Source organism: Herpailurus yagouaroundi, unplaced genomic scaffold (genome assembly GCF_014898765.1).
Source record: "Herpailurus yagouaroundi ecotype Mexico unplaced genomic scaffold, PumYag 77, whole genome shotgun sequence".
Taxonomy (NCBI): domain Eukaryota; kingdom Metazoa; phylum Chordata; class Mammalia; order Carnivora; family Felidae; genus Herpailurus; species Herpailurus yagouaroundi.
Window position 1 is genome coordinate 15,510,400 of NW_024412388.1, and position 10,161 is coordinate 15,520,560.

At 37.3% G+C, this 10,161-nt stretch overlaps 1 protein-coding gene across 5 annotated transcripts in view; it reads right to left on the bottom strand.

The window, feature by feature from the left end:
- The window catches only part of EIF4G3 (eukaryotic translation initiation factor 4 gamma 3), a 286,899-nt gene that overhangs the window by 233,773 nt on the left and 42,965 nt on the right, over window positions 1-10,161 (bottom strand). For all 5 annotated transcript variants that reach the window (XM_040463621.1, XM_040463813.1, XM_040463823.1 and 2 more), the window contains one exon: window positions 142-217. The gene's annotated coding sequence lies outside the window, so the exon portion shown is untranslated. Of the gene's footprint in view, window positions 1-141; window positions 218-10,161 lie in introns of those variants that run through there.

Sequence of the window (10,161 nt, forward strand, 5' to 3'; positions counted from 1 at the left end):
ATACACCTATTTCAGTTCAGGGTTTTCATTTAATTTTTTGCCAAAAACCTTTCACATGCCAATCAAACCAACACTGTTGTGACATCAAACGCTTATGTGCAAGAAGTCATCCAATACGACCAGCAATCATGAGGTACTCACCGTGCTATACACTGCCGGGACGGCGGGAGTGAAGAGTCGATCCTCGAGAGGCTGCTGTGCAGGTCCTCTAGGAATTCTAGAAGAGTGAGTTAAGGATAAGAGAACTCAAAAATGCCTTGCTGTAGCATTAGCAAAAATTTACCATCCTAAGATTCTGTCCATGACCCAAGTTTTGTCACGTAATTACTAAGGCTACTCATTTACTTCTCCACAAAAACGGAAAACAAATATTTCAAATTTCTTCATGTAACCAGATCAATCTCTCCAAGTGATTCCCATGATAAACGTTCCATGGCAACTCAAAACAAACAACCCTCCACACTTTAGGTCCATGATGAGAATCTACCACCTTTACTTTCTAGAGAAAAAGACTAAGGAAGTATGAGCAGGACAGCCAGAAAGATACATGTAAATTACTGAAAAAGACACAGTCTCTTCTGCTAACTGCAAAGGAATGACTAATATAATTGTTTCCTGGTTTTTCTATGTTAGTTGCTTCTTTCCCTTCTCCATTATTTCCCAACCAACGCATTAAAATAACAAACAAACAAACAAACAAACAAACAAAACCACAATGGCTCTCCAGCATAACAATTAAAATATTCCAGCATGTGGCCAGGATATTGTTAAAAGACAAAAGACTATCATTTTACTCAGCTTCAAAAGTAAATGATGTGAGCTCCTTCCACCTGGTGATGAGAGGTGATATTTCCCCTAAGAATGTCAACAACAACAACAAAAAAGAACAGCAACCAAAAGATTAACAGCAATTCTCTCCACACAGTGGGATTACATAAGTGAATTAAATGTTTCCATAATAAAATTTTTGAATCAGTTAAATGTACTATTTAAGAGGACTAAAAATATAATAAACCCAAAATCAAACAGAATGCCTCCCTAAACCTATCATTTCTCCTATCATTTTCCTTTCTAATTCAATGAAACATTTTAGAAGACAAAATACCAGCTACGATTAATAATTTTATATGAATGACCACAAGTTACAGAAATCTGAATCATTAAAAGTTAAATTCTTTATACGTAAGTAGCAACAGTTTGTTGAGGTGGGAGAGGGAAAATAAAGCAAAAACCATCCATGGTTTAGCCACTCAAAATCAGTAACACTGTACCAGTCTCTAGACAATTCTTTAAACTAACCACCTCAGACCACACAGTTCATCCCCTACACATAAGAAACTGATTTCAACTACTGCAAGAAATAACAAAACTAAAACATTTCATACAGGAGCTGCTTCTTTAAAACTTTATATATGTTTGCAATGTAGAAAGCATAAGACTAATAATAAGTTCCAGGACAATAGTCCTTCATTATGAGCTTGTCGATTCTTTCAGAAAGAAGATTACCCTTGGCTGGAATAAAACTTTCTTTGAATTATAGTTCTGCACCACAGTCACATGAATGGTGGAAAATATGAGGCCATTCTTTCTTCTGCAAAGCCAACGACTTTTGCTTCTTCTAGCTAAGGCTAATTCTCACCACATGAGAATAATCTCAAATGAGAGTCATCAGTACTATGCCCCCAAAAGCTGAGACATGCCATTTAAACCTTACAAAGGAAGGTTAGGGGTTCCTGATTTCTATTAGTTATTTTATTGCCTAACAATACAATTATGAGATTTGTAAAGAGGCAATCATATATTTGGCCAAGAGTCCCACTAACAAACATTCTTCTGGTCCACAAATAATGTTTATTTTGTTTATTTCACTCTCTGTAAACTACCAACAGAATACTACAGGTTGATAAATTGTTTCTTAAAAGAACGTTGAAGTAAAAATTCTTAATTTTAAAACAAAAACATAATTCTATAAAAACAAAAACTGAAAATACAAGTCAGGAGATCTAAATCTAAAACAGGCTGCAAGCCTAACCAACTATGTTGTCTTCACCGAACCATTCCAAAATATCTCTTATAAACTGAGAATCAGCAAGAAGTAACCTGCCCCAGTTAATAAGGCTAGGTACTCAGGCCAGATCAAGTCTTCCTGAATTCTAAAAACCACTCTCTTCCTATTATATCAATATGTCACGAACAGAATAATGACCACAACCTGGTCAAACTATGGTTGCCCCTATCTATATGACAAAACTAAATGAACAGTTCGTCTCATAGAAGAGTCAATGGAGTATCACCCCAAAATTTCTAGAAAGTCCCAAATTCTTGGCCTAAACTGAATCATCTGCCCAATGGCAAATGTACACTTATTAATACAGACTTGGCAATTACTGTATCAAACTAAGTCAGCTTATTTTACAGAGCATTTTTTTCCTATCACATATCTTCATAAATATGCTAAAAACCACTAAATTGTACACTTTAAAAAGTGTGAATTTTAGGGGCGCCTGGGTGGCGCAGTCGGTTAAGCGTCCGACTTCAGCCAGGTCACCATCTCACGGTCCGTAGTTCGAGCCCTGCGTCAGGCTCTGGGCTGATGGCTCAGAGCCTGGAGCCTGTTTCCAATTCTGTGTCTCCCTCTCTCTCTGCCCCTCCCCCGTTCATGCTCTGTCTCTCTCTGTCCCAAAAATAAATAAACGTTGAAAAAATAAATAAAATAAATAAATAAATAAAAAGTGTGAATTTTATAGCATGTGAATTATATCTCAATAAAAAATTTAACTTGTGGGGTGCACCTGGGTGGCTCAGTTGGTTAAGTGTCCAACTTCGGCTCAGGTCATTATCTCGTGGTTCTTGGGTTCAAGCCCTGCGTCCAGTTCAGTGCTGACAGCTCAGAGCCTGGAGCCCGCTTCAGATTCTGTGTCTCCCTCTCTCTCTGCTCCTCCCCTGTTCATGCTCTGTAGCTCTCTCTCTCAAAAATAAGCATTAAACATTTTTTTTAAATTTAACTTCCTATATTTTTGCTTCCTTGCAAGTAAGTTATTTAGCCCCTCTTTCCACTAAAAACAGCCTCAATAAACCAGACTCAAATAGGCACTAGGCATTTTCTCCATAAATAAGTTAATTCGAAGAAATGACGTGCATGTAAAGCTCTTTCACAACAACATACTTCCTCCTAATTCTGCCTGTAATTAGGCTTATTACCAGCTTTCACCAAGTACTGTATCTCCAGCATACATCACTGGATATTTACTTATTTACTTTTGAGCTCAAGGTAGCAAAAAAAAAAAAAAAAAAAAAAAAAAGGCTTCTCAGAGTACCATTTAAAATTCAAATTCAACTAATGAACAGTGATAATATGCATGTGCAGTGCTTCAGAATATGTTGTTTTTTTATTTTTTAAATCTCAACACTAAAACACAGTAGGCATACTCACTTGACATTTCTGCGGTTCAAACTACTATGGATTATACCATTAGGAAATATAAGCAAAATCATTAGCAAGACCAGAAGGAAGGTATATAATAACTGAATTAAGATTCTAAATAGAAATACAAATGGAAAATACTTTTTTAATTCTGCACGCTCATTTTCTAATAAAAAATGTAAGAAATAAAATTTGAAGACTTAAGAGTATTAAAGCACAACACACTCTAAATTGATTATTAAAGAACTCACTACATACGCTCCACATTAAATGTCAATTAGGCGGATAAAAATTTTTCAAACACAAGATTTCGTCAAAGAAATCCAAAGACCAGTGAGATTATATAATGATCTGAATGTTTCCTGCTTATGTCAGGAAAGAAAGAAGGGACCAGTAATTTTTTAATTTACAGATGTGTACTGGGGGTGCCTGGGTGGGTCAGTCGGTTGAGCGATTGACATCGGCTCAGGACTTGATCTCACGGTTTGTGAGTTCGAGCCCCGCGTCAGGCTGTGTGCTGACCGCTCAGAGCCTGGAGCCTGCTTCAGATTCTGTGTCTCCCTCTCTCGATGCCCCTCCCCGACTCATGCTCTGTCTCAGAAATAAATAAATATTAAAGAAAAATTTTTTTAAACTTACAGATGTGTACTGAAATTTCATGAATGATGAACTCTCATTAGGATGAAGTTTCTTGCTCAATGGCAATTGTATCTGACCCTGAGTTTGACCTGTAGTCACTATCTCCTCAAAAGGTTTTATCTTGAGAAATTAGAAAATAATCAATGAAAATCAACAGAAATCTTCCTCCAGTATGCTAAAACACTAATGTTCCATTTACAACTCACAGCTGAATGTTCCTAAACTTTACCCCAATCCATTATAAGAAAAGCTAGGAGCGCCTGTGTGGCTCAGTCAGTTAAGCATCCGACTTCTGCTCAGGTCATGATCTCATAGCTTGTGAATTCGACCCACACGTTGGGCTCTGTGCTGTCAGCACCGAGCCTGCTTTGGATCCTCTGATCCCCTCTCTCTGCCCCTCCCCTGCTTGCTCTCTCTCTCTCAAAAATAAACACGGGGTGCCTGGGTGGCTCCCTCGGTTAAGCGCCCGACTTTGGCTCAGGTCATGATGTCACGGTTCTTGGATTTGAGCCCCACGTTGGGCTCTGTGCTGACAGCTCAGAGCCTGGAGCCTGGTTCAGATTCTGTGTTTCCCTCTCTCTCTGCCCCTCCTTTGCTCATGCTCTGTGTCTCTGTCTCTCAATAATCAATAAACGTTAAAAAAAAACTTTTTTTTTTTTTTAAAGAAAAGCTACTCTCCCAAATCAATGCTTACCATAAGCAATATTTATAATGACAACCTCAAGTTATTATTGCCTCACTGAAAGTGAAAGCAAGGGTACAAATCCCATTGCACAAATTACTTTAGAGAAGATACAGGCAACCGATTTCAGGAGATAAAAACAAATAAATGAAAAAGATCTTTTTCTACATTATTTCTTATTTAAGCTTTATGGCAATATGGTAATATCAGTCAATTTACACCTTTCTCCACTTTCTCTTTTTTTGTTGGGATTTTATTTTCAAGTAATCTCTACACCCAGCGTGGGTCTCAAACCTACAACCCGAGATCAAGAGTTGCATGCTCTACTGACATGCCAGGCATCCCTCCTTCTTCAAATAGAGTTTTGATAACAATAAAGGAAGAGAACATGTATAACATAAAAGGATAAGGGCAGAATTTCTATACTACACTCTTTTCACATACAATTGCTTTGGAAATAGCTACATTCCATTTAGTATTATTTCCACTTAATTAATATTGAATATATTAATATTGAATATAAATTCCATTTAATATTAATATAAATATCCCATTAAGGAAGGGATATACTCGTTAAAAATTAAAGAAATGCAATTTAAATAAACTAGCATATCTTGAAAATAAACCCTAAAAAACAAAATTTAACCTTCCTTTATAAAGGATATGCACTAGCCAAAACTGGAAAAACACACTGTCTGCATAAATGTAAATATAAAAAGCAATCCCATGTCACTGTTTATCACACAGAAAATTGTCCAGATTAATTCAGAATGTTTCAAAAAAATATTTTAAGAGTCCAAAATTTTATTATTTGAAGAGTTTGAGATGTGCTGCATATAGAAACTGACTAATTAGTTACAGAAAGCTAATATAAAAAATAACGTCCTCTTGCTCGGACAACTGAATAGACATGCAAAGGAATGATGGTGGGTTGCTTACTTGACAAAAATTAACTCAAAGTAGATCAAAGACTTAAATGTAAAGGCTATAACTAGAAATTTTCAGAAGTAAACATGGAATAAATCTGCATGGCCTCATATTTGGCAATGGATTATTAGATACAGCAGCACCAAAATCAACAAAAGAATAAATCATACTTCAACAAAATTAAACAGTACTGTACATCAAAAGACAGTATCAAGAAAATGGAAAGACAACACATAGAATAGGAAAAAATATTTGCAACTCTTATGTCTGATAAGAGATTTCTATCTAGGATATATAAAGAACTCTTACAATTCAAAAATAAAAACACAAATAACCCATTATTTCAAATGGAGAAAGGATCTGAAAAGACATTTCTCCAAAGAAGATCTACAAATGGGCAAAAAGCACATGAAAAGATGCTCAATATAATTAGTCAACCGGGAACCGCAAATCAAAGCTGCAATGAGATACTACTTCACACCTACCAGGAAGGATGGCTATAATCAAAACGCCAGAGTCAGTGAGAGTACAGAGAACCCTCATATACTGCTGGTGGAAATGTGCATTTGTGAAGCCACTCTGAAAAACGGTCTGTGACAGTTCCTCAAAAGTTTAAACACTGAGTTACCATATGACCCAGCAATTTCACTCTTGGGTATATACCCATGAGAAATGTAAACATATATCCCTGCAAAAACTTGCACATTAATATTTATTTACATGCACTATTATTCCTAATAATAAAGGTAGAAAGACCTCAACTGTGCATCAACTGATGAATGGAAAGCATAAAAAAAATATTATTTGGCAAAAAAAGAAACGAAGTACTAATACATGCCACAACATGGATGAATCTTGAAAACATGCTAAGTGAAAGTCACAGAAGACCACATATTATATGATTCAATTTTTATGAAACGTTCAAAATAGGCTATAAAGACAGAAAGACTAGTAGTTGCTTAGGAGTAGAGAAAATGAAGAGGGAGGGAGCTGATAGCTAAGAGGAATGGGGTTCCTTTCTAAGGAGATAAAAATGTTCTAGAATTGACTGTGGAAATGGCTGCACACATCCGTAAATGCACTAAAAACCAGGGCATTGTACACTTTAAATGAGTCAATTTTACGATATGCATATTTTATCACAATAACGTTTTATTTAAAATAACCCTTTCCGGGGCACCTGGGTGGCTCAATCAGTTGAGTTTCCGACTTTGGCTCAGGTCATGATCTCAGTTTGTGAGTTCAAGCCCCACGTCGGGCTCTGTGCTGACAGCTCAGAGCCTGGAGCCTGCTTAGGATTCTGTGTCTCCCTCTCTCTCTGCCTCTCCCCTACTTGTGCGCGCGCTCTCTCTCTCTCTCTCTCTCTCTAAGATAAATTTAAAAAATAAGATGTAAAAAAAATTTTTTTTTTAAATAACCCTTTCCTACACTGGGAAAAGCTTCATAAAAGATAAGGACTAGGGGTGCTGGGTGGCTCAGTCAGTTGGGCATCCAACTTCGGCTCAGGTCATGATCTTACAGTTTGTGAGTCCCAACTCCGAGTCAGGCTCTGTGCTGACAGCTCAGAGCCTGGAGCCCACATGGGGTTGTGTGTGTGTGTGTGTGTGTGTGTGTGTGTGTTGTCTCTCTCTCTCTCTCTCTCTCTCTGCCCCTACCCCACTCATGCTCTCTCTCTCCTTCAAAGGTAAATAAACATTGTAAAAAAATGAATAAAAAATAAAGATACGGACTAGAGCTATAGAAAACTGTGTATCAAAAAGGGAAGCAAATTCCATAATGGAACACTCAGAGGCTAACAGTAAAGTATCCTCAGCTAATTGCTACTTACATAGGTGACACCAAAGAAACAGCTCATCTCAAACCCAAGCATAAAACTGTGCTGAAGGGTGACGCCTGGGTGACTCAGTCAGTTATGTAACCCACTCTTGGTCTCGGCTCAGGTCATGATCTCATGGTTCATGTGTTCAAGCTCCAAGAAGGGCTCTGCACTGTAGTGCACATCCTGCTTGGGATTCCCTCTCTCTCTCTCTCTCTGCTCCTATTCGGCTTGTGCATGTACACGCTCTCTATCAAAATAAATAAATGAAGGCAAAAAACCCACAAAGCTGTGCTGATTAGATTAATGCATGTTATAATTAAAGATGAAACAGACAAGACTGAATTAATTTAAAGTTGTGAAGCGTAGACCTCATAGACATCAAACGTGTAAAATACGCCACAAAGAATGATAACCCTGAATGACTCTACTCAGCAAGTACAGAAATCTCAGGATCACAAGGTTAGTAACTCTGGACAAAAACAGAACAGGAACTGTATTCTCAAACCTAAACACTATGACAAAACTACCCCTGCTACATACATATATATATATATATATATATATATATATATATATATATATGTGGACACCAATGTTCTAAGAAAACCAAAATTTTCTTCATTGCTCTATATCATTTGCCATTGAAACTGCAGAGAAATAGGGGTGTCTGGGTGGCTCAGTCCGTTGAGCATCTGACTTCAGCTCAGGTCATGATCTCACAGCTCATGAGTTTGAGCCCCGCGTTGGGCTCTGTGCTGACAGCTCAGAGCCTGGAGCCTGCTTCGGATTCTGTGTCTCCCTCTCTCTCTGCCCCTAACCCACTCACATTCTGTCTCTGTGTCTCTCAAAAATAAATAAACATTAAAAAAAAAAATTAAAAAAAAAAGAAACTGCAGAGAAATAAAACTAGCCATTTTATTCTTTCAATTCAATTTAATGTTGGACTGTTAATTTAGGTCCAAAATCCCTTATTGGAATTCAGAATTTTTCCAAAGATAGAAAGTTAATACAGTTGTTACATTATATAACATCTCCAGCAGGGTCTACGGGCAATACTCCTTAATGAAACACATTTATCTCTACTGCAAAATATATAAATATTCAAACTTCTGGCTTTCTGGCAAGAGTTTTTACTAATCTATGAGAAAAAATGAGTTTTCCAGACACTTTTGATTTTGGAATTGCAAAGTGCAAACAGCCCATACCTTCTTTCCCATTGTGTTTCTGCGCAAATCTGTTTCTAGAAACCACTATATGAATGTTAACAACTAGGAACCATTAAACTATTTTTTTTACAAATCTGAAAACTTTAGTTTCAAAGTGCTTGGCCAGAAAAGCCCTTGCTCTGGCTCTGGTTTTCTACTAACTCAGAAACTGATTTCCCAACAGTCACATTTAAGTTTAACCAAAAACATAAGCTGCTTAGATGGGGGGTGGGGGGGCAAGGATCAATATTGTGAAAGAATATAGCTGCTGACCATGCTGTTAATCCTTCTACTCAAGACAAAAATACAAACTTTCTATGAGACAAAAAGATACACATATGAAAAATGAATATACTCACAATTTCAAAGTTTTTTAGTTCTCAAGTTTTTAATTCTAAGACAAATATTTAAGTGTTATACTAACACACAATTCAGATTAAAACAATCCATGTGACAAAGAAAAGGCAGAAGGTAACAAAGTAGAGCTCTTCCTTCAAAAATGTCTACCTTGAAGAAATTTCATTAAGAATGATGAAGGGCAGGGGCGCCTGGGTGGCGCAGTCGGTTAAGCGTCCGACTTCAGCCAGGTCACGATCTCGCGGTCCGTGAGTTCGAGCCCCGCGTCAGGCTCTGGGCTGATGGCTCGGAGCCTGGAGCCTGTTTCCGATTCTGTGTCTCCCTCTCTCTCTGCCCCTCCCCCGTTCATGCTCTGTCTCTCTCTGTCCCAAAAATAAATAAAAACGTTGAAAAAAAAAATTAAAAAAATAAAAATAATAAAAAAAATAAAAAAAAAAAGAATGATGAAGGGCAGGGGCGCTGGAGTGGCTCAGTTGGTTAAGCGTGAGACTCTTGATTTCGGCTCAGGTCATGATCTCGGGACTTGGTGAGCTTGAGCCCAGCATGGGACTCTGTGCTAGCAGCACAGAGCCTGCTTGAGATTCTCTTTCTCCCTCTTCCTCTGTCCCTACCCTATTCATGCTGTCTCTTTTTCTCAAAAAAAAAAAAAAAAAAAAAAAAAGATGAAATGCAGTTAGCAATTCCATTTGTATCCTACATCTGAATCACTCAAATGGCCTTAGATAATAACCAAATAAAATATGCGGATATGCCAGATTCCTCTGGATATGGATCCAGATAATAATTGGTAGGGAATACACATTTGACAGATTTTAAAAGTCATTCTCCAAAAAAGAACTGAATGAGCTAGTCATTCACATACAACAAAAGTCAGCCTTCACTAGACATTCCACTGCTGGCTACAAGCTGTTAATAGGTAGAACTCTAAAATTTTCAAGGAGGTGACATTTACCTGAACTGGTAGAGCATTTTTAAAATGTAATATGAAGATGAGATCATAATTGCAATGTTCTGAAATTCTACTAGAACTTAGGTTTAAAAAGAATCATGGCAGGGGCGCCTAGGTGGCTTGGTCAATTCAATGTCTCACTCTTTTTTTTTTTTTTAA